Here is a 26274-nt window from a genome sequence, read left to right on the forward strand (position 1 = left end):
GGTAAGAAAGAAACGAGAAATGTACAGAAACAGACCCTGTGTTTGGTAGCTTGCTATCCGGAAAGACAATACCAGGTAGGATGGGGTTGTAGTTGTCAGTCTGCGACGCCACCGTTCCCCACAGCGGCATTCATACACGGCGGATAAATAAGACCGGACGAGCGTACAGTACCTCGGGTCCTCCGGACCGGTAGAGGCCCGGTGAAACTTTACGAGTGACTTTGAAAACACGGTACAACACACTTCAGCAGGCAGACTTTACAGCGCAGGTAGATTAGCATTCTTCGGAAAACTCCAGCTGAAAGTCCATGGCCACAGAACGGCAGTAGCTATCAGCCCGCTCTCGTGGACTGCAACGCGCGTGGCTGTCGGCTAAAGGTGTACCACTAGACGGTGATCCAGACTGCGGACGGCGGCATAGGAATGGTAAACCGACTTTAGGTTATTTTCAGGGGTTCGGCAGACTTCAGCACGGATCTTGCTGTAGGAAAGGTATAGTCCCAAGAGGAGGCAGTTACTTACCATGGCTCTCTTGGACTAGGACTCTTGGGGAAGAAAGATATTTGGTCTCCCTCACTCCCATGCGCGTCACATAGGCTTAGGCGGCCTTTCCTTCTCCTCCATCTTCGGCAAGGCAAGGGCTAATGGTGCCCTCGTGCGTCTCTGTGCTAGCGAACCCTCGGGTGGAAGATGGGTGCTTCTCAGCAGAGCAGACTTAGACTTCACTCCACTGAACTCTCTTGTGGAAGCCAATCACACATATGTATAGATTCATCCCCACCACGTCACATGGCACTGTAAGATGGATACATTCAGCAGCAGCAGAGCTCACAGGCAATGACTTTAAGGGAGTTAACCCTTCAGACGCTGCAGCTGTGCAACACGCACAGAGAAAATAGACATGACAGCTTTGCACAGTGCATCCACATAAGACAGAGATGTATGACAATTCTGGAGGGGACCAGGATGTCACTCTGGGACACTCCGGCGGCGGCGGCAGCAGCAGCAGCAAGGCTGTTGGAGGCAACGAGCGGTGAGCTGCAGGCCGAGCTAGAACGCAGCGGAAGAAGATAAAGGTGGTGGTGGTGGTGGGGGGAACCAGAAAGAAGCCAATGGCTGTCCACCCTCTTAGCATGCCCTGCCACAAGTGGCCCCTGGACACCTGGCCAGGCGTCGGGCTCTCTGGGTCTCTCTTTCTTTCTTTGGCACCCTGAATCTTTTCTCAGCCTTAGCATGGAATGCCTTGGCCCCACCTTTTGAAGGGCACCTGCTGCTGGGGAGTGTCACGTCTCTGCAACACGGGTCGGTACGAGAGCCGCCCCCGGCCCTTGCAGCCTCGGATCTGGGGAGCCGGCCCCCGGCTGGGCCAAAGGTGTGGGAACGGCAGCCCGAGGTAAGCTACCCGGGCGACTCGGGGCAGCTGGCTAGCGTCTACCGGCCATACCACCCTGGAAACGCCCGACCCCCTCCGCTCTCGGAAGCTAAGCAGGGTTGGGCTCGGACAGTACTTGGATGGGAGACCTCCTGGGAATACCGGGTGCTGTAGACTCCTGCCTCTCTTCTTCTTTTCCCCAGTCGAGCCAGCACGGAGCTGCTCCTAGCTTCCCAGAAAGAAGCAAGACCCTCGGTGGCCGCTAGGGGCCTAAAGCCGAAAGCCCCCCCTCGCACCCCCTGTCTCCGCCCGCAAAGGACAGAGTTAAAAGCGGCTTGCGCACAAAGGCCCCGGGCAAGGGTTGCCGACTGGCCGGTAATTCCTGGACGCTGCTGGTAAATCGGCTGCTCTTTTCCAAGGTCAGCGAGAAGGATTAGGGGGCTTTGGGAGTTCTTGGAGGCGACTGGATTTGGGAGGATGTTCCAGCTCCCGCTCAACAAGGCCGTGCGACCGTGAGTTGGTAGGAGCTTGTGACGGAGGGGTAAATCTGTCCCACTTGTAAGGTATATAGTTGAGCGAAGTGGCTAAAAAGAAATGTTGTCTGCCGCTGATTTTTGCATTGCTGGTGGAGGAAAAGAAAGACTTGAGATTGTGAAGGAGCCTTGGCTCTTGGAAGTGCGCCTCACCCGGTCGCGCGCAAGCAGCGGCAGCATGAGGCTGCAGAGAGTTGAGGGAGGGGAAGGCCAAGAGGAACGGGCCTGGTGTGGAGCCGTGCAAAGAACAGCAGCAGCGTCAGCAGCGTCGTCGGCACTGTGAAGCAGAAGAGCAGAAAGCGAGAGGCCTGTCTCTGCCTACGGCCACACCACCCTGAACACGCCCGATCTCGTCTGATCTCGGAAGCTAAGCAGGGTCGGGCCTGGTTAGTACTTGGATGGGAGACCGCCTGGGAATACCAGGTGCTGTAGGCTTTTGCTTTTCCTCACCGGCACCAGCAGGAGTCGCACTCCTCCCTTTAGGACCTTTTCTTCCCTCACCCTTTTTCAAGGGCGCACTTACTTGCTTTTTGTCGTTTGCTTTCCGTCTGCTGCTCTTTAACCCCCTAATGCCAGGAAAGCACCGCACTGCATTATCATAGCCCTCACAGCTTTCTTTCTGCTTCCAATGCCCTACAGGGACATTGAAAGAAATCTGTGGTAGAAAAAGAAAAAGAAAACTACTGTACCACCCCCTTCCTTCTACACTTACCCCTTTTTGGTAAGAAAGAAACGAGAAATGTACAGAAACAGACCCTGTGTTTGGTAGCTTGCTATCCGGAAAGACAATACCAGGTAGGATGGGGTTGTAGTTGTCAGTCTGCGACGCCACCGTTCCCCACAGCGGCATTCATACACGGCGGATAAATAAGACCGGACGAGCGTACAGTACCTCGGGTCCTCCGGACCGGTAGAGGCCCGGTGAAACTTTACGAGTGACTTTGAAAACACGGTACAACACACTTCAGCAGGCAGACTTTACAGCGCAGGTAGATTAGCATTCTTCGGAAAACTCCAGCTGAAAGTCCATGGCCACAGAACGGCAGTAACTATCAGCCCGCTCTCGTGGACTGCAACGCGCGTGGCTGTCGGCTAAAGGTGTACCACTAGACGGTGATCCAGACTGCGGACGGCGGCATAGGAATGGTAAACCGACTTTAGGTTATTTTCAGGGGTTCGGCAGACTTCAGCACGGATCTTGCTGTAGGAAAGGTATAGTCCCAAGAGGAGGCAGTTACTTACCATGGCTCCCTTGGACTAGGACTCTTGGGGAAGAAAGATATTTGGTCTCCCTCACTCCCATGCGCGTCACATAGGCTTAGGCGGCCTTTCCTTCTCCTCCATCTTCGGCAAGGCAAGGGCTAATGGTGCCCTCGTGCGTCTCTGTGCTAGCGAACCCTCGGGTGGAAGATGGGTGCTTCTCAGCAGAGCAGACTTAGACTTCACTCCACTGAACTCTCTTGTGGAAGCCAATCACACATATGTATAGATTCATCCCCACCACGTCACATGGCACTGTAAGATGGATACATTCAGCAGCAGCAGAGCTCACAGGCAATGACTTTAAGGGAGTTAACCCTTCAGACGCTGCAGCTGTGCAACACGCACAGAGAAAATAGACATGACAGCTTTGCACAGTGCATCCACATAAGACAGAGATGTATGACAATTCTGGAGGGGACCAGGATGTCACTCTGGGACACTCCGGCGGCGGCGGCAGCAGCAGCAGCAAGGCTGTTGGAGGCAACGAGCGGTGAGCTGCAGGCCGAGCTAGAACGCAGCGGAAGAAGATAAAGGTGGTGGTGGTGGTGGGGGGAACCAGAAAGAAGCCAATGGCTGTCCACCCTCTTAGCATGCCCTGCCACAAGTGGCCCCTGGACACCTGGCCAGGCGTCGGGCTCTCTGGGTCTCTCTTTCTTTCTTTGGCACCCTGAATCTTTTCTCAGCCTTAGCATGGAATGCCTTGGCCCCACCTTTTGAAGGGCACCTGCTGCTGGGGAGTGTCACGTCTCTGCAACACGGGTCGGTACGAGAGCCGCCCCCGGCCCTTGCAGCCTCGGATCTGGGGAGCCGGCCCCCGGCTGGGCCAAAGGTGTGGGAACGGCAGCCCGAGGTAAGCTACCCGGGCGACTCGGGGCAGCTGGCTAGCGTCTACCGGCCATACCACCCTGGAAACGCCCGATCCCCTCCGCTCTCGGAAGCTAAGCAGGGTTGGGCTCGGACAGTACTTGGATGGGAGACCTCCTGGGAATACCGGGTGCTGTAGACTCCTGCCTCTCTTCTTCTTTTCCCCAGTCGAGCCAGCACGGAGCTGCTCCTAGCTTCCCAGAAAGAAGCAAGACCCTCGGTGGCCGCTAGGGGCCTAAAGCCGAAAGCCCCCCCTCGCACCCCCTGTCTCCGCCCGCAAAGGACAGAGTTAAAAGCGGCTTGCGCACAAAGGCCCCGGGCAAGGGTTGCCGACTGGCCGGTAATTCCTGGACGCTGCTGGTAAATCGGCTGCTCTTTTCCAAGGTCAGCGAGAAGGATTAGGGGGCTTTGGGAGTTCTTGGAGGCGACTGGATTTGGGAGGATGTTCCAGCTCCCGCTCAACAAGGCCGTGCGACCGTGAGTTGGTAGGAGCTTGTGACGGAGGGGTAAATCTGTCCCACTTGTAAGGTATATAGTTGAGCGAAGTGGCTAAAAAGAAATGTTGTCTGCCGCTGATTTTTGCATTGCTGGTGGAGGAAAAGAAAGACTTGAGATTGTGAAGGAGCCTTGGCTCTTGGAAGTGCGCCTCACCCGGTCGCGCGCAAGCAGCGGCAGCATGAGGCTGCAGAGAGTTGAGGGAGGGGAAGGCCAAGAGGAACGGGCCTGGTGTGGAGCCGTGCAAAGAACAGCAGCAGCGTCAGCAGCACTGTGAAGCAGAAGAGCAGAAAGCGAGAGGCCTGTCTCTGCCTACGGCCACACCACCCTGAACACGCCCGATCTCGTCTGATCTCGGAAGCTAAGCAGGGTCGGGCCTGGTTAGTACTTGGATGGGAGACCGCCTGGGAATACCAGGTGCTGTAGGCTTTTGCTTTTCCTCACCGGCACCAGCAGGAGTCGCACTCCTCCCTTTAGGACCTTTAGCAGGAGTCGCACTCCTCCCTTTAGGACCTTTTCTTCCCTCACCCTTTTTCAAGGGCGCACTTACTTGCTTTTTGTCGTTTGCTTTCCGTCTGCTGCTCTTTAACCCCCTAATGCCAGGAAAGCACCGCACTGCATTATCATAGCCCTCACAGCTTTCTTTCTGCTTCCAATGCCCTACAGGGACATTGAAAGAAATCTGTGGTAGAAAAAGAAAAAGAAAACTACTGTACCACCCCCTTCCTTCTACACTTACCCCTTTTTGGTAAGAAAGAAACGAGAAATGTACAGAAACAGACCCTGTGTTTGGTAGCTTGCTATCCGGAAAGACAATACCAGGTAGGATGGGGTTGTAGTTGTCAGTCTGCGACGCCACCGTTCCCCACAGCGGCATTCATACACGGCGGATAAATAAGACCGGACGAGCGTACAGTACCTCGGGTCCTCCGGACCGGTAGAGGCCCGGTGAAACTTTACGAGTGACTTTGAAAACACGGTACAACACACTTCAGCAGGCAGACTTTACAGCGCAGGTAGATTAGCATTCTTCGGAAAACTCCAGCTGAAAGTCCATGGCCACAGAACGGCAGTAGCTATCAGCCCGCTCTCGTGGACTGCAACGCGCGTGGCTGTCGGCTAAAGGTGTACCACTAGACGGTGATCCAGACTGCGGACGGCGGCATAGGAATGGTAAACCGACTTTAGGTTATTTTCAGGGGTTCGGCAGACTTCAGCACGGATCTTGCTGTAGGAAAGGTATAGTCCCAAGAGGAGGCAGTTACTTACCATGGCTCTCTTGGACTAGGACTCTTGGGGAAGAAAGATATTTGGTCTCCCTCACTCCCATGCGCGTCACATAGGCTTAGGCGGCCTTTCCTTCTCCTCCATCTTCGGCAAGGCAAGGGCTAATGGTGCCCTCGTGCGTCTCTGTGCTAGCGAACCCTCGGGTGGAAGATGGGTGCTTCTCAGCAGAGCAGACTTAGACTTCACTCCACTGAACTCTCTTGTGGAAGCCAATCACACATATGTATAGATTCATCCCCACCACGTCACATGGCACTGTAAGATGGATACATTCAGCAGCAGCAGAGCTCACAGGCAATGACTTTAAGGGAGTTAACCCTTCAGACGCTGCAGCTGTGCAACACGCACAGAGAAAATAGACATGACAGCTTTGCACAGTGCATCCACATAAGACAGAGATGTATGACAATTCTGGAGGGGACCAGGATGTCACTCTGGGACACTCCGGCGGCGGCGGCAGCAGCAGCAGCAAGGCTGTTGGAGGCAACGAGCGGTGAGCTGCAGGCCGAGCTAGAACGCAGCGGAAGAAGATAAAGGTGGTGGTGGTGGTGGGGGGAACCAGAAAGAAGCCAATGGCTGTCCACCCTCTTAGCATGCCCTGCCACAAGTGGCCCCTGGACACCTGGCCAGGCGTCGGGCTCTCTGGGTCTCTCTTTCTTTCTTTGGCACCCTGAATCTTTTCTCAGCCTTAGCATGGAATGCCTTGGCCCCACCTTTTGAAGGGCACCTGCTGCTGGGGAGTGTCACGTCTCTGCAACACGGGTCGGTACGAGAGCCGCCCCCGGCCCTTGCAGCCTCGGATCTGGGGAGCCGGCCCCCGGCTGGGCCAAAGGTGTGGGAACGGCAGCCCGAGGTAAGCTACCCGGGCGACTCGGGGCAGCTGGCTAGCGTCTACCGGCCATACCACCCTGGAAACGCCCGACCCCCTCCGCTCTCGGAAGCTAAGCAGGGTTGGGCTCGGACAGTACTTGGATGGGAGACCTCCTGGGAATACCGGGTGCTGTAGACTCCTGCCTCTCTTCTTCTTTTCCCCAGTCGAGCCAGCACGGAGCTGCTCCTAGCTTCCCAGAAAGAAGCAAGACCCTCGGTGGCCGCTAGGGGCCTAAAGCCGAAAGCCCCCCCTCGCACCCCCTGTCTCCGCCCGCAAAGGACAGAGTTAAAAGCGGCTTGCGCACAAAGGCCCCGGGCAAGGGTTGCCGACTGGCCGGTAATTCCTGGACGCTGCTGGTAAATCGGCTGCTCTTTTCCAAGGTCAGCGAGAAGGATTAGGGGGCTTTGGGAGTTCTTGGAGGCGACTGGATTTGGGAGGATGTTCCAGCTCCCGCTCAACAAGGCCGTGCGACCGTGAGTTGGTAGGAGCTTGTGACGGAGGGGTAAATCTGTCCCACTTGTAAGGTATATAGTTGAGCGAAGTGGCTAAAAAGAAATGTTGTCTGCCGCTGATTTTTGCATTGCTGGTGGAGGAAAAGAAAGACTTGAGATTGTGAAGGAGCCTTGGCTCTTGGAAGTGCGCCTCACCCGGTCGCGCGCAAGCAGCGGCAGCATGAGGCTGCAGAGAGTTGAGGGAGGGGAAGGCCAAGAGGAACGGGCCTGGTGTGGAGCCGTGCAAAGAACAGCAGCAGCGTCAGCAGCGTCGTCGGCACTGTGAAGCAGAAGAGCAGAAAGCGAGAGGCCTGTCTCTGCCTACGGCCACACCACCCTGAACACGCCCGATCTCGTCTGATCTCGGAAGCTAAGCAGGGTCGGGCCTGGTTAGTACTTGGATGGGAGACCGCCTGGGAATACCAGGTGCTGTAGGCTTTTGCTTTTCCTCACCGGCACCAGCAGGAGTCGCACTCCTCCCTTTAGGACCTTTTCTTCCCTCACCCTTTTTCAAGGGCGCACTTACTTGCTTTTTGTCGTTTGCTTTCCGTCTGCTGCTCTTTAACCCCCTAATGCCAGGAAAGCACCGCACTGCATTATCATAGCCCTCACAGCTTTCTTTCTGCTTCCAATGCCCTACAGGGACATTGAAAGAAATCTGTGGTAGAAAAAGAAAAAGAAAACTACTGTACCACCCCCTTCCTTCTACACTTACCCCTTTTTGGTAAGAAAGAAACGAGAAATGTACAGAAACAGACCCTGTGTTTGGTAGCTTGCTATCCGGAAAGACAATACCAGGTAGGATGGGGTTGTAGTTGTCAGTCTGCGACGCCACCGTTCCCCACAGCGGCATTCATACACGGCGGATAAATAAGACCGGACGAGCGTACAGTACCTCGGGTCCTCCGGACCGGTAGAGGCCCGGTGAAACTTTACGAGTGACTTTGAAAACACGGTACAACACACTTCAGCAGGCAGACTTTACAGCGCAGGTAGATTAGCATTCTTCGGAAAACTCCAGCTGAAAGTCCATGGCCACAGAACGGCAGTAACTATCAGCCCGCTCTCGTGGACTGCAACGCGCGTGGCTGTCGGCTAAAGGTGTACCACTAGACGGTGATCCAGACTGCGGACGGCGGCATAGGAATGGTAAACCGACTTTAGGTTATTTTCAGGGGTTCGGCAGACTTCAGCACGGATCTTGCTGTAGGAAAGGTATAGTCCCAAGAGGAGGCAGTTACTTACCATGGCTCCCTTGGACTAGGACTCTTGGGGAAGAAAGATATTTGGTCTCCCTCACTCCCATGCGCGTCACATAGGCTTAGGCGGCCTTTCCTTCTCCTCCATCTTCGGCAAGGCAAGGGCTAATGGTGCCCTCGTGCGTCTCTGTGCTAGCGAACCCTCGGGTGGAAGATGGGTGCTTCTCAGCAGAGCAGACTTAGACTTCACTCCACTGAACTCTCTTGTGGAAGCCAATCACACATATGTATAGATTCATCCCCACCACGTCACATGGCACTGTAAGATGGATACATTCAGCAGCAGCAGAGCTCACAGGCAATGACTTTAAGGGAGTTAACCCTTCAGACGCTGCAGCTGTGCAACACGCACAGAGAAAATAGACATGACAGCTTTGCACAGTGCATCCACATAAGACAGAGATGTATGACAATTCTGGAGGGGACCAGGATGTCACTCTGGGACACTCCGGCGGCGGCGGCAGCAGCAGCAGCAAGGCTGTTGGAGGCAACGAGCGGTGAGCTGCAGGCCGAGCTAGAACGCAGCGGAAGAAGATAAAGGTGGTGGTGGTGGTGGGGGGAACCAGAAAGAAGCCAATGGCTGTCCACCCTCTTAGCATGCCCTGCCACAAGTGGCCCCTGGACACCTGGCCAGGCGTCGGGCTCTCTGGGTCTCTCTTTCTTTCTTTGGCACCCTGAATCTTTTCTCAGCCTTAGCATGGAATGCCTTGGCCCCACCTTTTGAAGGGCACCTGCTGCTGGGGAGTGTCACGTCTCTGCAACACGGGTCGGTACGAGAGCCGCCCCCGGCCCTTGCAGCCTCGGATCTGGGGAGCCGGCCCCCGGCTGGGCCAAAGGTGTGGGAACGGCAGCCCGAGGTAAGCTACCCGGGCGACTCGGGGCAGCTGGCTAGCGTCTACCGGCCATACCACCCTGGAAACGCCCGATCCCCTCCGCTCTCGGAAGCTAAGCAGGGTTGGGCTCGGACAGTACTTGGATGGGAGACCTCCTGGGAATACCGGGTGCTGTAGACTCCTGCCTCTCTTCTTCTTTTCCCCAGTCGAGCCAGCACGGAGCTGCTCCTAGCTTCCCAGAAAGAAGCAAGACCCTCGGTGGCCGCTAGGGGCCTAAAGCCGAAAGCCCCCCCTCGCACCCCCTGTCTCCGCCCGCAAAGGACAGAGTTAAAAGCGGCTTGCGCACAAAGGCCCCGGGCAAGGGTTGCCGACTGGCCGGTAATTCCTGGACGCTGCTGGTAAATCGGCTGCTCTTTTCCAAGGTCAGCGAGAAGGATTAGGGGGCTTTGGGAGTTCTTGGAGGCGACTGGATTTGGGAGGATGTTCCAGCTCCCGCTCAACAAGGCCGTGCGACCGTGAGTTGGTAGGAGCTTGTGACGGAGGGGTAAATCTGTCCCACTTGTAAGGTATATAGTTGAGCGAAGTGGCTAAAAAGAAATGTTGTCTGCCGCTGATTTTTGCATTGCTGGTGGAGGAAAAGAAAGACTTGAGATTGTGAAGGAGCCTTGGCTCTTGGAAGTGCGCCTCACCCGGTCGCGCGCAAGCAGCGGCAGCATGAGGCTGCAGAGAGTTGAGGGAGGGGAAGGCCAAGAGGAACGGGCCTGGTGTGGAGCCGTGCAAAGAACAGCAGCAGCGTCAGCAGCGTCGTCGGCACTGTGAAGCAGAAGAGCAGAAAGCGAGAGGCCTGTCTCTGCCTACGGCCACACCACCCTGAACACGCCCGATCTCGTCTGATCTCGGAAGCTAAGCAGGGTCGGGCCTGGTTAGTACTTGGATGGGAGACCGCCTGGGAATACCAGGTGCTGTAGGCTTTTGCTTTTCCTCACCGGCACCAGCAGGAGTCGCACTCCTCCCTTTAGGACCTTTAGCAGGAGTCGCACTCCTCCCTTTAGGACCTTTTCTTCCCTCACCCTTTTTCAAGGGCGCACTTACTTGCTTTTTGTCGTTTGCTTTCCGTCTGCTGCTCTTTAACCCCCTAATGCCAGGAAAGCACCGCACTGCATTATCATAGCCCTCACAGCTTTCTTTCTGCTTCCAATGCCCTACAGGGACATTGAAAGAAATCTGTGGTAGAAAAAGAAAAAGAAAACTACTGTACCACCCCCTTCCTTCTACACTTACCCCTTTTTGGTAAGAAAGAAACGAGAAATGTACAGAAACAGACCCTGTGTTTGGTAGCTTGCTATCCGGAAAGACAATACCAGGTAGGATGGGGTTGTAGTTGTCAGTCTGCGACGCCACCGTTCCCCACAGCGGCATTCATACACGGCGGATAAATAAGACCGGACGAGCGTACAGTACCTCGGGTCCTCCGGACCGGTAGAGGCCCGGTGAAACTTTACGAGTGACTTTGAAAACACGGTACAACACACTTCAGCAGGCAGACTTTACAGCGCAGGTAGATTAGCATTCTTCGGAAAACTCCAGCTGAAAGTCCATGGCCACAGAACGGCAGTAGCTATCAGCCCGCTCTCGTGGACTGCAACGCGCGTGGCTGTCGGCTAAAGGTGTACCACTAGACGGTGATCCAGACTGCGGACGGCGGCATAGGAATGGTAAACCGACTTTAGGTTATTTTCAGGGGTTCGGCAGACTTCAGCACGGATCTTGCTGTAGGAAAGGTATAGTCCCAAGAGGAGGCAGTTACTTACCATGGCTCTCTTGGACTAGGACTCTTGGGGAAGAAAGATATTTGGTCTCCCTCACTCCCATGCGCGTCACATAGGCTTAGGCGGCCTTTCCTTCTCCTCCATCTTCGGCAAGGCAAGGGCTAATGGTGCCCTCGTGCGTCTCTGTGCTAGCGAACCCTCGGGTGGAAGATGGGTGCTTCTCAGCAGAGCAGACTTAGACTTCACTCCACTGAACTCTCTTGTGGAAGCCAATCACACATATGTATAGATTCATCCCCACCACGTCACATGGCACTGTAAGATGGATACATTCAGCAGCAGCAGAGCTCACAGGCAATGACTTTAAGGGAGTTAACCCTTCAGACGCTGCAGCTGTGCAACACGCACAGAGAAAATAGACATGACAGCTTTGCACAGTGCATCCACATAAGACAGAGATGTATGACAATTCTGGAGGGGACCAGGATGTCACTCTGGGACACTCCGGCGGCGGCGGCAGCAGCAGCAGCAAGGCTGTTGGAGGCAACGAGCGGTGAGCTGCAGGCCGAGCTAGAACGCAGCGGAAGAAGATAAAGGTGGTGGTGGTGGTGGGGGGAACCAGAAAGAAGCCAATGGCTGTCCACCCTCTTAGCATGCCCTGCCACAAGTGGCCCCTGGACACCTGGCCAGGCGTCGGGCTCTCTGGGTCTCTCTTTCTTTCTTTGGCACCCTGAATCTTTTCTCAGCCTTAGCATGGAATGCCTTGGCCCCACCTTTTGAAGGGCACCTGCTGCTGGGGAGTGTCACGTCTCTGCAACACGGGTCGGTACGAGAGCCGCCCCCGGCCCTTGCAGCCTCGGATCTGGGGAGCCGGCCCCCGGCTGGGCCAAAGGTGTGGGAACGGCAGCCCGAGGTAAGCTACCCGGGCGACTCGGGGCAGCTGGCTAGCGTCTACCGGCCATACCACCCTGGAAACGCCCGACCCCCTCCGCTCTCGGAAGCTAAGCAGGGTTGGGCTCGGACAGTACTTGGATGGGAGACCTCCTGGGAATACCGGGTGCTGTAGACTCCTGCCTCTCTTCTTCTTTTCCCCAGTCGAGCCAGCACGGAGCTGCTCCTAGCTTCCCAGAAAGAAGCAAGACCCTCGGTGGCCGCTAGGGGCCTAAAGCCGAAAGCCCCCCCTCGCACCCCCTGTCTCCGCCCGCAAAGGACAGAGTTAAAAGCGGCTTGCGCACAAAGGCCCCGGGCAAGGGTTGCCGACTGGCCGGTAATTCCTGGACGCTGCTGGTAAATCGGCTGCTCTTTTCCAAGGTCAGCGAGAAGGATTAGGGGGCTTTGGGAGTTCTTGGAGGCGACTGGATTTGGGAGGATGTTCCAGCTCCCGCTCAACAAGGCCGTGCGACCGTGAGTTGGTAGGAGCTTGTGACGGAGGGGTAAATCTGTCCCACTTGTAAGGTATATAGTTGAGCGAAGTGGCTAAAAAGAAATGTTGTCTGCCGCTGATTTTTGCATTGCTGGTGGAGGAAAAGAAAGACTTGAGATTGTGAAGGAGCCTTGGCTCTTGGAAGTGCGCCTCACCCGGTCGCGCGCAAGCAGCGGCAGCATGAGGCTGCAGAGAGTTGAGGGAGGGGAAGGCCAAGAGGAACGGGCCTGGTGTGGAGCCGTGCAAAGAACAGCAGCAGCGTCAGCAGCGTCGTCGGCACTGTGAAGCAGAAGAGCAGAAAGCGAGAGGCCTGTCTCTGCCTACGGCCACACCACCCTGAACACGCCCGATCTCGTCTGATCTCGGAAGCTAAGCAGGGTCGGGCCTGGTTAGTACTTGGATGGGAGACCGCCTGGGAATACCAGGTGCTGTAGGCTTTTGCTTTTCCTCACCGGCACCAGCAGGAGTCGCACTCCTCCCTTTAGGACCTTTTCTTCCCTCACCCTTTTTCAAGGGCGCACTTACTTGCTTTTTGTCGTTTGCTTTCCGTCTGCTGCTCTTTAACCCCCTAATGCCAGGAAAGCACCGCACTGCATTATCATAGCCCTCACAGCTTTCTTTCTGCTTCCAATGCCCTACAGGGACATTGAAAGAAATCTGTGGTAGAAAAAGAAAAAGAAAACTACTGTACCACCCCCTTCCTTCTACACTTACCCCTTTTTGGTAAGAAAGAAACGAGAAATGTACAGAAACAGACCCTGTGTTTGGTAGCTTGCTATCCGGAAAGACAATACCAGGTAGGATGGGGTTGTAGTTGTCAGTCTGCGACGCCACCGTTCCCCACAGCGGCATTCATACACGGCGGATAAATAAGACCGGACGAGCGTACAGTACCTCGGGTCCTCCGGACCGGTAGAGGCCCGGTGAAACTTTACGAGTGACTTTGAAAACACGGTACAACACACTTCAGCAGGCAGACTTTACAGCGCAGGTAGATTAGCATTCTTCGGAAAACTCCAGCTGAAAGTCCATGGCCACAGAACGGCAGTAACTATCAGCCCGCTCTCGTGGACTGCAACGCGCGTGGCTGTCGGCTAAAGGTGTACCACTAGACGGTGATCCAGACTGCGGACGGCGGCATAGGAATGGTAAACCGACTTTAGGTTATTTTCAGGGGTTCGGCAGACTTCAGCACGGATCTTGCTGTAGGAAAGGTATAGTCCCAAGAGGAGGCAGTTACTTACCATGGCTCCCTTGGACTAGGACTCTTGGGGAAGAAAGATATTTGGTCTCCCTCACTCCCATGCGCGTCACATAGGCTTAGGCGGCCTTTCCTTCTCCTCCATCTTCGGCAAGGCAAGGGCTAATGGTGCCCTCGTGCGTCTCTGTGCTAGCGAACCCTCGGGTGGAAGATGGGTGCTTCTCAGCAGAGCAGACTTAGACTTCACTCCACTGAACTCTCTTGTGGAAGCCAATCACACATATGTATAGATTCATCCCCACCACGTCACATGGCACTGTAAGATGGATACATTCAGCAGCAGCAGAGCTCACAGGCAATGACTTTAAGGGAGTTAACCCTTCAGACGCTGCAGCTGTGCAACACGCACAGAGAAAATAGACATGACAGCTTTGCACAGTGCATCCACATAAGACAGAGATGTATGACAATTCTGGAGGGGACCAGGATGTCACTCTGGGACACTCCGGCGGCGGCGGCAGCAGCAGCAGCAAGGCTGTTGGAGGCAACGAGCGGTGAGCTGCAGGCCGAGCTAGAACGCAGCGGAAGAAGATAAAGGTGGTGGTGGTGGTGGGGGGAACCAGAAAGAAGCCAATGGCTGTCCACCCTCTTAGCATGCCCTGCCACAAGTGGCCCCTGGACACCTGGCCAGGCGTCGGGCTCTCTGGGTCTCTCTTTCTTTCTTTGGCACCCTGAATCTTTTCTCAGCCTTAGCATGGAATGCCTTGGCCCCACCTTTTGAAGGGCACCTGCTGCTGGGGAGTGTCACGTCTCTGCAACACGGGTCGGTACGAGAGCCGCCCCCGGCCCTTGCAGCCTCGGATCTGGGGAGCCGGCCCCCGGCTGGGCCAAAGGTGTGGGAACGGCAGCCCGAGGTAAGCTACCCGGGCGACTCGGGGCAGCTGGCTAGCGTCTACCGGCCATACCACCCTGGAAACGCCCGATCCCCTCCGCTCTCGGAAGCTAAGCAGGGTTGGGCTCGGACAGTACTTGGATGGGAGACCTCCTGGGAATACCGGGTGCTGTAGACTCCTGCCTCTCTTCTTCTTTTCCCCAGTCGAGCCAGCACGGAGCTGCTCCTAGCTTCCCAGAAAGAAGCAAGACCCTCGGTGGCCGCTAGGGGCCTAAAGCCGAAAGCCCCCCCTCGCACCCCCTGTCTCCGCCCGCAAAGGACAGAGTTAAAAGCGGCTTGCGCACAAAGGCCCCGGGCAAGGGTTGCCGACTGGCCGGTAATTCCTGGACGCTGCTGGTAAATCGGCTGCTCTTTTCCAAGGTCAGCGAGAAGGATTAGGGGGCTTTGGGAGTTCTTGGAGGCGACTGGATTTGGGAGGATGTTCCAGCTCCCGCTCAACAAGGCCGTGCGACCGTGAGTTGGTAGGAGCTTGTGACGGAGGGGTAAATCTGTCCCACTTGTAAGGTATATAGTTGAGCGAAGTGGCTAAAAAGAAATGTTGTCTGCCGCTGATTTTTGCATTGCTGGTGGAGGAAAAGAAAGACTTGAGATTGTGAAGGAGCCTTGGCTCTTGGAAGTGCGCCTCACCCGGTCGCGCGCAAGCAGCGGCAGCATGAGGCTGCAGAGAGTTGAGGGAGGGGAAGGCCAAGAGGAACGGGCCTGGTGTGGAGCCGTGCAAAGAACAGCAGCAGCGTCAGCAGCGTCGTCGGCACTGTGAAGCAGAAGAGCAGAAAGCGAGAGGCCTGTCTCTGCCTACGGCCACACCACCCTGAACACGCCCGATCTCGTCTGATCTCGGAAGCTAAGCAGGGTCGGGCCTGGTTAGTACTTGGATGGGAGACCGCCTGGGAATACCAGGTGCTGTAGGCTTTTGCTTTTCCTCACCGGCACCAGCAGGAGTCGCACTCCTCCCTTTAGGACCTTTAGCAGGAGTCGCACTCCTCCCTTTAGGACCTTTTCTTCCCTCACCCTTTTTCAAGGGCGCACTTACTTGCTTTTTGTCGTTTGCTTTCCGTCTGCTGCTCTTTAACCCCCTAATGCCAGGAAAGCACCGCACTGCATTATCATAGCCCTCACAGCTTTCTTTCTGCTTCCAATGCCCTACAGGGACATTGAAAGAAATCTGTGGTAGAAAAAGAAAAAGAAAACTACTGTACCACCCCCTTCCTTCTACACTTACCCCTTTTTGGTAAGAAAGAAACGAGAAATGTACAGAAACAGACCCTGTGTTTGGTAGCTTGCTATCCGGAAAGACAATACCAGGTAGGATGGGGTTGTAGTTGTCAGTCTGCGACGCCACCGTTCCCCACAGCGGCATTCATACACGGCGGATAAATAAGACCGGACGAGCGTACAGTACCTCGGGTCCTCCGGACCGGTAGAGGCCCGGTGAAACTTTACGAGTGACTTTGAAAACACGGTACAACACACTTCAGCAGGCAGACTTTACAGCGCAGGTAGATTAGCATTCTTCGGAAAACTCCAGCTGAAAGTCCATGGCCACAGAACGGCAGTAGCTATCAGCCCGCTCTCGTGGACTGCAACGCGCGTGGCTGTCGGCTAAAGGTGTACCACTAGACGGTGATCCAGACTGCGGACGGCGGCATAGGAATGGTAAACCGACTTTAGGTTATTTTCAGGGGTTCGGCAGACTTCAGCACGGATCTTGCTGTAGGAAAGGTATAGTCCCAAGAGGAGGCAGTTACTTACCATGGCTCTCTTGGACTAGGACTCTTGGGGAAGAAAGATATTTGGTCTCCCTCACTCCCATGCGCGTCACATAGGCTTAGGCGGCCTTTCCTTCTCCTCCATCTTCGGCAAGGCAAGGGCTAATGGTGCCCTCGTGCGTCTCTGTGCTAGCGAACCCTCGGGTGGAAGATGGGTGCTTCTCAGCAGAGCAGACTTAGACTTCACTCCACTGAACTCTCTTGTGGAAGCCAATCACACATATGTATAGATTCATCCCCACCACGTCACATGGCACTGTAAGATGGATACATTCAGCAGCAGCAGAGCTCACAGGCAATGACTTTAAGGGAGTTAACCCTTCAGACGCTGCAGCTGTGCAACACGCACAGAGAAAATAGACATGACAGCTTTGCACAGTGCATCCACATAAGACAGAGATGTATGACAATTCTGGAGGGGACCAGGATGTCACTCTGGGACACTCCGGCGGCGGCGGCAGCAGCAGCAGCAAGGCTGTTGGAGGCAACGAGCGGTGAGCTGCAGGCCGAGCTAGAACGCAGCGGAAGAAGATAAAGGTGGTGGTGGTGGTGGGGGGAACCAGAAAGAAGCCAATGGCTGTCCACCCTCTTAGCATGCCCTGCCACAAGTGGCCCCTGGACACCTGGCCAGGCGTCGGGCTCTCTGGGTCTCTCTTTCTTTCTTTGGCACCCTGAATCTTTTCTCAGCCTTAGCATGGAATGCCTTGGCCCCACCTTTTGAAGGGCACCTGCTGCTGGGGAGTGTCACGTCTCTGCAACACGGGTCGGTACGAGAGCCGCCCCCGGCCCTTGCAGCCTCGGATCTGGGGAGCCGGCCCCCGGCTGGGCCAAAGGTGTGGGAACGGCAGCCCGAGGTAAGCTACCCGGGCGACTCGGGGCAGCTGGCTAGCGTCTACCGGCCATACCACCCTGGAAACGCCCGACCCCCTCCGCTCTCGGAAGCTAAGCAGGGTTGGGCTCGGACAGTACTTGGATGGGAGACCTCCTGGGAATACCGGGTGCTGTAGACTCCTGCCTCTCTTCTTCTTTTCCCCAGTCGAGCCAGCACGGAGCTGCTCCTAGCTTCCCAGAAAGAAGCAAGACCCTCGGTGGCCGCTAGGGGCCTAAAGCCGAAAGCCCCCCCTCGCACCCCCTGTCTCCGCCCGCAAAGGACAGAGTTAAAAGCGGCTTGCGCACAAAGGCCCCGGGCAAGGGTTGCCGACTGGCCGGTAATTCCTGGACGCTGCTGGTAAATCGGCTGCTCTTTTCCAAGGTCAGCGAGAAGGATTAGGGGGCTTTGGGAGTTCTTGGAGGCGACTGGATTTGGGAGGATGTTCCAGCTCCCGCTCAACAAGGCCGTGCGACCGTGAGTTGGTAGGAGCTTGTGACGGAGGGGTAAATCTGTCCCACTTGTAAGGTATATAGTTGAGCGAAGTGGCTAAAAAGAAATGTTGTCTGCCGCTGATTTTTGCATTGCTGGTGGAGGAAAAGAAAGACTTGAGATTGTGAAGGAGCCTTGGCTCTTGGAAGTGCGCCTCACCCGGTCGCGCGCAAGCAGCGGCAGCATGAGGCTGCAGAGAGTTGAGGGAGGGGAAGGCCAAGAGGAACGGGCCTGGTGTGGAGCCGTGCAAAGAACAGCAGCAGCGTCAGCAGCGTCGTCGGCACTGTGAAGCAGAAGAGCAGAAAGCGAGAGGCCTGTCTCTGCCTACGGCCACACCACCCTGAACACGCCCGATCTCGTCTGATCTCGGAAGCTAAGCAGGGTCGGGCCTGGTTAGTACTTGGATGGGAGACCGCCTGGGAATACCAGGTGCTGTAGGCTTTTGCTTTTCCTCACCGGCACCAGCAGGAGTCGCACTCCTCCCTTTAGGACCTTTTCTTCCCTCACCCTTTTTCAAGGGCGCACTTACTTGCTTTTTGTCGTTTGCTTTCCGTCTGCTGCTCTTTAACCCCCTAATGCCAGGAAAGCACCGCACTGCATTATCATAGCCCTCACAGCTTTCTTTCTGCTTCCAATGCCCTACAGGGACATTGAAAGAAATCTGTGGTAGAAAAAGAAAAAGAAAACTACTGTACCACCCCCTTCCTTCTACACTTACCCCTTTTTGGTAAGAAAGAAACGAGAAATGTACAGAAACAGACCCTGTGTTTGGTAGCTTGCTATCCGGAAAGACAATACCAGGTAGGATGGGGTTGTAGTTGTCAGTCTGCGACGCCACCGTTCCCCACAGCGGCATTCATACACGGCGGATAAATAAGACCGGACGAGCGTACAGTACCTCGGGTCCTCCGGACCGGTAGAGGCCCGGTGAAACTTTACGAGTGACTTTGAAAACACGGTACAACACACTTCAGCAGGCAGACTTTACAGCGCAGGTAGATTAGCATTCTTCGGAAAACTCCAGCTGAAAGTCCATGGCCACAGAACGGCAGTAACTATCAGCCCGCTCTCGTGGACTGCAACGCGCGTGGCTGTCGGCTAAAGGTGTACCACTAGACGGTGATCCAGACTGCGGACGGCGGCATAGGAATGGTAAACCGACTTTAGGTTATTTTCAGGGGTTCGGCAGACTTCAGCACGGATCTTGCTGTAGGAAAGGTATAGTCCCAAGAGGAGGCAGTTACTTACCATGGCTCCCTTGGACTAGGACTCTTGGGGAAGAAAGATATTTGGTCTCCCTCACTCCCATGCGCGTCACATAGGCTTAGGCGGCCTTTCCTTCTCCTCCATCTTCGGCAAGGCAAGGGCTAATGGTGCCCTCGTGCGTCTCTGTGCTAGCGAACCCTCGGGTGGAAGATGGGTGCTTCTCAGCAGAGCAGACTTAGACTTCACTCCACTGAACTCTCTTGTGGAAGCCAATCACACATATGTATAGATTCATCCCCACCACGTCACATGGCACTGTAAGATGGATACATTCAGCAGCAGCAGAGCTCACAGGCAATGACTTTAAGGGAGTTAACCCTTCAGACGCTGCAGCTGTGCAACACGCACAGAGAAAATAGACATGACAGCTTTGCACAGTGCATCCACATAAGACAGAGATGTATGACAATTCTGGAGGGGACCAGGATGTCACTCTGGGACACTCCGGCGGCGGCGGCAGCAGCAGCAGCAAGGCTGTTGGAGGCAACGAGCGGTGAGCTGCAGGCCGAGCTAGAACGCAGCGGAAGAAGATAAAGGTGGTGGTGGTGGTGGGGGGAACCAGAAAGAAGCCAATGGCTGTCCACCCTCTTAGCATGCCCTGCCACAAGTGGCCCCTGGACACCTGGCCAGGCGTCGGGCTCTCTGGGTCTCTCTTTCTTTCTTTGGCACCCTGAATCTTTTCTCAGCCTTAGCATGGAATGCCTTGGCCCCACCTTTTGAAGGGCACCTGCTGCTGGGGAGTGTCACGTCTCTGCAACACGGGTCGGTACGAGAGCCGCCCCCGGCCCTTGCAGCCTCGGATCTGGGGAGCCGGCCCCCGGCTGGGCCAAAGGTGTGGGAACGGCAGCCCGAGGTAAGCTACCCGGGCGACTCGGGGCAGCTGGCTAGCGTCTACCGGCCATACCACCCTGGAAACGCCCGATCCCCTCCGCTCTCGGAAGCTAAGCAGGGTTGGGCTCGGACAGTACTTGGATGGGAGACCTCCTGGGAATACCGGGTGCTGTAGACTCCTGCCTCTCTTCTTCTTTTCCCCAGTCGAGCCAGCACGGAGCTGCTCCTAGCTTCCCAGAAAGAAGCAAGACCCTCGGTGGCCGCTAGGGGCCTAAAGCCGAAAGCCCCCCCTCGCACCCCCTGTCTCCGCCCGCAAAGGACAGAGTTAAAAGCGGCTTGCGCACAAAGGCCCCGGGCAAGGGTTGCCGACTGGCCGGTAATTCCTGGACGCTGCTGGTAAATCGGCTGCTCTTTTCCAAGGTCAGCGAGAAGGATTAGGGGGCTTTGGGAGTTCTTGGAGGCGACTGGATTTGGGAGGATGTTCCAGCTCCCGCTCAACAAGGCCGTGCGACCGTGAGTTGGTAGGAGCTTGTGACGGAGGGGTAAATCTGTCCCACTTGTAAGGTATATAGTTGAGCGAAGTGGCTAAAAAGAAATGTTGTCTGCCGCTGATTTTTGCATTGCTGGTGGAGGAAAAGAAAGACTTGAGATTGTGAAGGAGCCTTGGCTCTTGGAAGTGCGCCTCACCCGGTCGCGCGCAAGCAGCGGCAGCATGAGGCTGCAGAGAGTTGAGGGAGGGGAAGGCCAAGAGGAACGGGCCTGGTGTGGAGCCGTGCAAAGAACAGCAGCAGCGTCAGCAGCGTCGTCGGCACTGTGAAGCAGAAGAGCAGAAAGCGAGAGGCCTGTCTCTGCCTACGGCCACACCACCCTGAACACGCCCGATCTCGTCTGATCTCGGAAGCTAAGCAGGGTCGGGCCTGGTTAGTACTTGGATGGGAGACCGCCTGGGAATACCAGGTGCTGTAGGCTTTTGCTTTTCCTCACCGGCACCAGCAGGAGTCGCACTCCTCCCTTTAGGACCTTTTCTTCCCTCACACTTTTTCAAGGGCGCACTTACTTGCTTTTTGTCGTTTGCTTTCCGTCTGCTGCTCTTTAACCCCCTAATGCCAGGAAAGCACCGCACTGCATTATCATAGCCCTCACAGCTTTCTTTCTGCTTCCAATGCCCTACAGGGACATTGAAAGAAATCTGTGGTAGAAAAAGAAAAAGAAAACTACTGTACCACCCCCTTCCTTCTACACTTACCCCTTTTTGGTAAGAAAGAAACGAGAAATGTACAGAAACAGACCCTGTGTTTGGTAGCTTGCTATCCGGAAAGACAATACCAGGTAGGATGGGGTTGTAGTTGTCAGTCTGCGACGCCACCGTTCCCCACAGCGGCATTCATACACGGCGGATAAATAAGACCGGACGAGCGTACAGTACCTCGGGTCCTCCGGACCGGTAGAGGCCCGGTGAAACTTTACGAGTGACTTTGAAAACACGGTACAACACACTTCAGCAGGCAGACTTTACAGCGCAGGTAGATTAGCATTCTTCGGAAAACTCCAGCTGAAAGTCCATGGCCACAGAACGGCAGTAACTATCAGCCCGCTCTCGTGGACTGCAACGCGCGTGGCTGTCGGCTAAAGGTGTACCACTAGACGGTGATCCAGACTGCGGACGGCGGCATAGGAATGGTAAACCGACTTTAGGTTATTTTCAGGGGTTCGGCAGACTTCAGCACGGATCTTGCTGTAGGAAAGGTATAGTCCCAAGAGGAGGCAGTTACTTACCATGGCTCCCTTGGACTAGGACTCTTGGGGAAGAAAGATATTTGGTCTCCCTCACTCCCATGCGCGTCACATAGGCTTAGGCGGCCTTTCCTTCTCCTCCATCTTCGGCAAGGCAAGGGCTAATGGTGCCCTCGTGCGTCTCTGTGCTAGCGAACCCTCGGGTGGAAGATGGGTGCTTCTCAGCAGAGCAGACTTAGACTTCACTCCACTGAACTCTCTTGTGGAAGCCAATCACACATATGTATAGATTCATCCCCACCACGTCACATGGCACTGTAAGATGGATACATTCAGCAGCAGCAGAGCTCACAGGCAATGACTTTAAGGGAGTTAACCCTTCAGACGCTGCAGCTGTGCAACACGCACAGAGAAAATAGACATGACAGCTTTGCACAGTGCATCCACATAAGACAGAGATGTATGACAATTCTGGAGGGGACCAGGATGTCACTCTGGGACACTCCGGCGGCGGCGGCAGCAGCAGCAGCAAGGCTGTTGGAGGCAACGAGCGGTGAGCTGCAGGCCGAGCTAGAACGCAGCGGAAGAAGATAAAGGTGGTGGTGGTGGTGGGGGGAACCAGAAAGAAGCCAATGGCTGTCCACCCTCTTAGCATGCCCTGCCACAAGTGGCCCCTGGACACCTGGCCAGGCGTCGGGCTCTCTGGGTCTCTCTTTCTTTCTTTGGCACCCTGAATCTTTTCTCAGCCTTAGCATGGAATGCCTTGGCCCCACCTTTTGAAGGGCACCTGCTGCTGGGGAGTGTCACGTCTCTGCAACACGGGTCGGTACGAGAGCCGCCCCCGGCCCTTGCAGCCTCGGATCTGGGGAGCCGGCCCCCGGCTGGGCCAAAGGTGTGGGAACGGCAGCCCGAGGTAAGCTACCCGGGCGACTCGGGGCAGCTGGCTAGCGTCTACCGGCCATACCACCCTGGAAACGCCCGATCCCCTCCGCTCTCGGAAGCTAAGCAGGGTTGGGCTCGGACAGTACTTGGATGGGAGACCTCCTGGGAATACCGGGTGCTGTAGACTCCTGCCTCTCTTCTTCTTTTCCCCAGTCGAGCCAGCACGGAGCTGCTCCTAGCTTCCCAGAAAGAAGCAAGACCCTCGGTGGCCGCTAGGGGCCTAAAGCCGAAAGCCCCCCCTCGCACCCCCTGTCTCCGCCCGCAAAGGACAGAGTTAAAAGCGGCTTGCGCACAAAGGCCCCGGGCAAGGGTTGCCGACTGGCCGGTAATTCCTGGACGCTGCTGGTAAATCGGCTGCTCTTTTCCAAGGTCAGCGAGAAGGATTAGGGGGCTTTGGGAGTTCTTGGAGGCGACTGGATTTGGGAGGATGTTCCAGCTCCCGCTCAACAAGGCCGTGCGACCGTGAGTTGGTAGGAGCTTGTGACGGAGGGGTAAATCTGTCCCACTTGTAAGGTATATAGTTGAGCGAAGTGGCTAAAAAGAAATGTTGTCTGCCGCTGATTTTTGCATTGCTGGTGGAGGAAAAGAAAGACTTGAGATTGTGAAGGAGCCTTGGCTCTTGGAAGTGCGCCTCACCCGGTCGCGCGCAAGCAGCGGCAGCATGAGGCTGCAGAGAGTTGAGGGAGGGGAAGGCCAAGAGGAACGGGCCTGGTGTGGAGCCGTGCAAAGAACAGCAGCAGCGTCAGCAGCGTCGTCGGCACTGTGAAGCAGAAGAGCAGAAAGCGAGAGGCCTGTCTCTGCCTACGGCCACACCACCCTGAACACGCCCGATCTCGTCTGATCTCGGAAGCTAAGCAGGGTCGGGCCTGGTTAGTACTTGGATGGGAGACCGCCTGGGAATACCAGGTGCTGTAGGCTTTTGCTTTTCCTCACCGGCACCAGCAGGAGTCGCACTCCTCCCTTTAGGACCTTTTCTTCCCTCACACTTTTTCAAGGGCGCACTTACTTGCTTTTTGTCGTTTGCTTTCCGTCTGCTGCTCTTTAACCCCCTAATGCCAGGAAAGCACCGCACTGCATTATCATAGCCCTCACAGCTTTCTTTCTGCTTCCAATGCCCTACAGGGACATTGAAAGAAATCTGTGGTAGAAAAAGAAAAAGAAAACTACTGTACCACCCCCTTCCTTCTACACTTACCCCTTTTTGGTAAGAAAGAAACGAGAAATGTACAGAAACAGACCCTGTGTTTGGTAGCTTGCTATCCGGAAAGACAATACCAGGTAGGATGGGGTTGTAGTTGTCAGTCTGCGACGCCACCGTTCCCCACAGCGGCATTCATACACGGCGGATAAATAAGACCGGACGAGCGTACAGTACCTCGGGTCCTCCGGACCGGTAGAGGCCCGGTGAAACTTTACGAGTGACTTTGAAAACACGGTACAACACACTTCAGCAGGCAGACTTTACAGCGCAGGTAGATTAGCATTCTTCGGAAAACTCCAGCTGAAAGTCCATGGCCACAGAACGGCAGTAACTATCAGCCCGCTCTCGTGGACTGCAACGCGCGTGGCTGTCGGCTAAAGGTGTACCACTAGACGGTGATCCAGACTGCGGACGGCGGCATAGGAATGGTAAACCGACTTTAGGTTATTTTCAGGGGTTCGGCAGACTTCAGCACGGATCTTGCTGTAGGAAAGGTATAGTCCCAAGAGGAGGCAGTTACTTACCATGGCTCCCTTGGACTAGGACTCTTGGGGAAGAAAGATATTTGGTCTCCCTCACTCCCATGCGCGTCACATAGGCTTAGGCGGCCTTTCCTTCTCCTCCATCTTCGGCAAGGCAAGGGCTAATGGTGCCCTCGTGCGTCTCTGTGCTAGCGAACCCTCGGGTGGAAGATGGGTGCTTCTCAGCAGAGCAGACTTAGACTTCACTCCACTGAACTCTCTTGTGGAAGCCAATCACACATATGTATAGATTCATCCCCACCACGTCACATGGCACTGTAAGATGGATACATTCAGCAGCAGCAGAGCTCACAGGCAATGACTTTAAGGGAGTTAACCCTTCAGACGCTGCAGCTGTGCAACACGCACAGAGAAAATAGACATGACAGCTTTGCACAGTGCATCCACATAAGACAGAGATGTATGACAATTCTGGAGGGGACCAGGATGTCACTCTGGGACACTCCGGCGGCGGCGGCAGCAGCAGCAGCAAGGCTGTTGGAGGCAACGAGCGGTGAGCTGCAGGCCGAGCTAGAACGCAGCGGAAGAAGATAAAGGTGGTGGTGGTGGTGGTGGTGGGGGGAACCAGAAAGAAGCCAATGGCTGTCCACCCTCTTAGCATGCCCTGCCACAAGTGGCCCCTGGACACCTGGCCAGGCGTCGGGCTCTCTGGGTCTCTCTTTCTTTCTTTGGCACCCTGAATCTTTTCTCAGCCTTAGCATGGAATGCCTTGGCCCCACCTTTTGAAGGGCACCTGCTGCTGGGGAGTGTCACGTCTCTGCAACACGGGTCGGTACGAGAGCCGCCCCCGGCCCTTGCAGCCTCGGATCTGGGGAGCCGGCCCCCGGCTGGGCCAAAGGTGTGGGAACGGCAGCCCGAGGTAAGCTACCCGGGCGACTCGGGGCAGCTGGCTAGCGTCTACCGGCCATACCACCCTGGAAACGCCCGATCCCCTCCGCTCTCGGAAGCTAAGCAGGGTTGGGCTCGGACAGTACTTGGATGGGAGACCTCCTGGGAATACCGGGTGCTGTAGACTCCTGCCTCTCTTCTTCTTTTCCCCAGTCGAGCCAGCACGGAGCTGCTCCTAGCTTCCCAGAAAGAAGCAAGACCCTCGGTGGCCGCTAGGGGCCTAAAGCCGAAAGCCCCCCCTCGCACCCCCTGTCTCCGCCCGCAAAGGACAGAGTTAAAAGCGGCTTGCGCACAAAAGCCCCGGGCAAGGGTTGCCGACTGGCCGGTAATTCCTGGACGCTGCTGGTAAATCGGGTGCTCTTTTCCAAGGTCAGCGAGAAGGATTAGGGGGCTTTGGGAGTTCTTGGAGGCGACTGGATTTGGGAGGATGTTCCAGCTCCCGCTCAACAAGGCCGTGCGACCGTGAGTTGGTAGGAGCTTGTGACGGAGGGGTAAATCTGTCCCACTTGTAAGGTATATAGTTGAGCGAAGTGGCTAAAAAGAAATGTTGTCTGCCGCTGATTTTTGCATTGCTGGTGGAGGAAAAGAAAGACTTGAGATTGTGAAGGAGCCTTGGCTCTTGGAAGTGCGCCTCACCCGGTCGTGCGCAAGCAGCGGCAGCATGAGGCTGCAGAGAGTTGAGGGAGGGGAAGGCCAAGAGGAACGGGCCTGGTGTGGAGCCGTGCAAAGAACAGCAGCAGCGTCAGCGGCACTGTGAAGCAGAAGAGCAGAAAGCGAGAGGCCTGTCTCTGCCTACGGCCACACCACCCTGAACATGCCCGATCTCGTCTGATCTCGGAAGCTAAGCAGGGTCGGGCCTGGTTAGTACTTGGATGGGAGACCGCCTGGGAATACCAGGTGCTGTAGGCTTTTGCTTTTCCTCACCGGCACCAGCAGGAGTCGCACTCCTCCCTTTAGGACCTTTTCTTCCCTCACCCTTTTTCAAGGGCGCACTTACTTGCTTTTTGTCGTTTGCTTTCCGTCTGCTGCTCTTTAACCCCCTAATGCCAGGAAAGCACCGCACTGCATTATCATAGCCCTCACAGCTTTCTTTCTGCTTCCAATGCCCTACAGGGACATTGAAAGAAATCT

At 55.7% G+C, this 26274-nt stretch overlaps 20 non-coding genes across 20 annotated transcripts; all 20 read left to right on the forward strand.

Moving 5' to 3' along the window:
* Positions 1 to 1429: 1429 nt before the first annotated feature.
* On the forward strand, positions 1430 to 1549 carry LOC136579356 (5S ribosomal RNA). The gene has a single exon (XR_010786837.1). It is a non-coding gene; the product is annotated as a 5S ribosomal RNA (ribosomal RNA).
* Positions 1550 to 2221: 672 nt separating this feature from the next.
* On the forward strand, positions 2222 to 2340 carry LOC136579419 (5S ribosomal RNA). The gene has a single exon (XR_010786891.1). It is a non-coding gene; the product is annotated as a 5S ribosomal RNA (ribosomal RNA).
* Positions 2341 to 4054: 1714 nt separating this feature from the next.
* LOC136579312 (5S ribosomal RNA) lies at positions 4055 to 4174 on the forward strand. The gene has a single exon (XR_010786794.1). It is a non-coding gene; the product is annotated as a 5S ribosomal RNA (ribosomal RNA).
* A 663-nt stretch (positions 4175 to 4837) lies between these two features.
* On the forward strand, positions 4838 to 4956 carry LOC136579420 (5S ribosomal RNA). Its single transcript, XR_010786892.1, has one exon. It is a non-coding gene; the product is annotated as a 5S ribosomal RNA (ribosomal RNA).
* A 1747-nt stretch (positions 4957 to 6703) lies between these two features.
* LOC136579357 (5S ribosomal RNA) lies at positions 6704 to 6823 on the forward strand. The gene has a single exon (XR_010786838.1). It is a non-coding gene; the product is annotated as a 5S ribosomal RNA (ribosomal RNA).
* Positions 6824 to 7495: 672 nt separating this feature from the next.
* On the forward strand, positions 7496 to 7614 carry LOC136579422 (5S ribosomal RNA). The gene has a single exon (XR_010786894.1). It is a non-coding gene; the product is annotated as a 5S ribosomal RNA (ribosomal RNA).
* A 1714-nt stretch (positions 7615 to 9328) lies between these two features.
* Positions 9329 to 9448, forward strand: LOC136579313 (5S ribosomal RNA). The gene has a single exon (XR_010786795.1). It is a non-coding gene; the product is annotated as a 5S ribosomal RNA (ribosomal RNA).
* A 672-nt stretch (positions 9449 to 10120) lies between these two features.
* LOC136579423 (5S ribosomal RNA) lies at positions 10121 to 10239 on the forward strand. Its single transcript, XR_010786895.1, has one exon. It is a non-coding gene; the product is annotated as a 5S ribosomal RNA (ribosomal RNA).
* A 1747-nt stretch (positions 10240 to 11986) lies between these two features.
* LOC136579358 (5S ribosomal RNA) lies at positions 11987 to 12106 on the forward strand. Its single transcript, XR_010786839.1, has one exon. It is a non-coding gene; the product is annotated as a 5S ribosomal RNA (ribosomal RNA).
* Positions 12107 to 12778: 672 nt separating this feature from the next.
* On the forward strand, positions 12779 to 12897 carry LOC136579424 (5S ribosomal RNA). Its single transcript, XR_010786896.1, has one exon. It is a non-coding gene; the product is annotated as a 5S ribosomal RNA (ribosomal RNA).
* A 1714-nt stretch (positions 12898 to 14611) lies between these two features.
* Positions 14612 to 14731, forward strand: LOC136579314 (5S ribosomal RNA). Its single transcript, XR_010786796.1, has one exon. It is a non-coding gene; the product is annotated as a 5S ribosomal RNA (ribosomal RNA).
* A 672-nt stretch (positions 14732 to 15403) lies between these two features.
* Positions 15404 to 15522, forward strand: LOC136579425 (5S ribosomal RNA). Its single transcript, XR_010786897.1, has one exon. It is a non-coding gene; the product is annotated as a 5S ribosomal RNA (ribosomal RNA).
* A 1747-nt stretch (positions 15523 to 17269) lies between these two features.
* LOC136579359 (5S ribosomal RNA) lies at positions 17270 to 17389 on the forward strand. Its single transcript, XR_010786840.1, has one exon. It is a non-coding gene; the product is annotated as a 5S ribosomal RNA (ribosomal RNA).
* A 672-nt stretch (positions 17390 to 18061) lies between these two features.
* Positions 18062 to 18180, forward strand: LOC136579426 (5S ribosomal RNA). The gene has a single exon (XR_010786898.1). It is a non-coding gene; the product is annotated as a 5S ribosomal RNA (ribosomal RNA).
* Positions 18181 to 19894: 1714 nt separating this feature from the next.
* LOC136579315 (5S ribosomal RNA) lies at positions 19895 to 20014 on the forward strand. The gene has a single exon (XR_010786797.1). It is a non-coding gene; the product is annotated as a 5S ribosomal RNA (ribosomal RNA).
* A 672-nt stretch (positions 20015 to 20686) lies between these two features.
* LOC136579235 (5S ribosomal RNA) lies at positions 20687 to 20805 on the forward strand. Its single transcript, XR_010786720.1, has one exon. It is a non-coding gene; the product is annotated as a 5S ribosomal RNA (ribosomal RNA).
* Positions 20806 to 22519: 1714 nt separating this feature from the next.
* LOC136579316 (5S ribosomal RNA) lies at positions 22520 to 22639 on the forward strand. Its single transcript, XR_010786798.1, has one exon. It is a non-coding gene; the product is annotated as a 5S ribosomal RNA (ribosomal RNA).
* A 672-nt stretch (positions 22640 to 23311) lies between these two features.
* On the forward strand, positions 23312 to 23430 carry LOC136579236 (5S ribosomal RNA). Its single transcript, XR_010786721.1, has one exon. It is a non-coding gene; the product is annotated as a 5S ribosomal RNA (ribosomal RNA).
* A 1720-nt stretch (positions 23431 to 25150) lies between these two features.
* On the forward strand, positions 25151 to 25270 carry LOC136579317 (5S ribosomal RNA). The gene has a single exon (XR_010786799.1). It is a non-coding gene; the product is annotated as a 5S ribosomal RNA (ribosomal RNA).
* Positions 25271 to 25933: 663 nt separating this feature from the next.
* On the forward strand, positions 25934 to 26052 carry LOC136579256 (5S ribosomal RNA). Its single transcript, XR_010786741.1, has one exon. It is a non-coding gene; the product is annotated as a 5S ribosomal RNA (ribosomal RNA).
* Positions 26053 to 26274: the final 222 nt, after the last annotated feature.

The sequence above is a fragment of the Eleutherodactylus coqui genome, chromosome 9 (assembly GCF_035609145.1).
Source record: "Eleutherodactylus coqui strain aEleCoq1 chromosome 9, aEleCoq1.hap1, whole genome shotgun sequence".
NCBI lineage: Eukaryota > Metazoa > Chordata > Amphibia > Anura > Eleutherodactylidae > Eleutherodactylus > Eleutherodactylus coqui.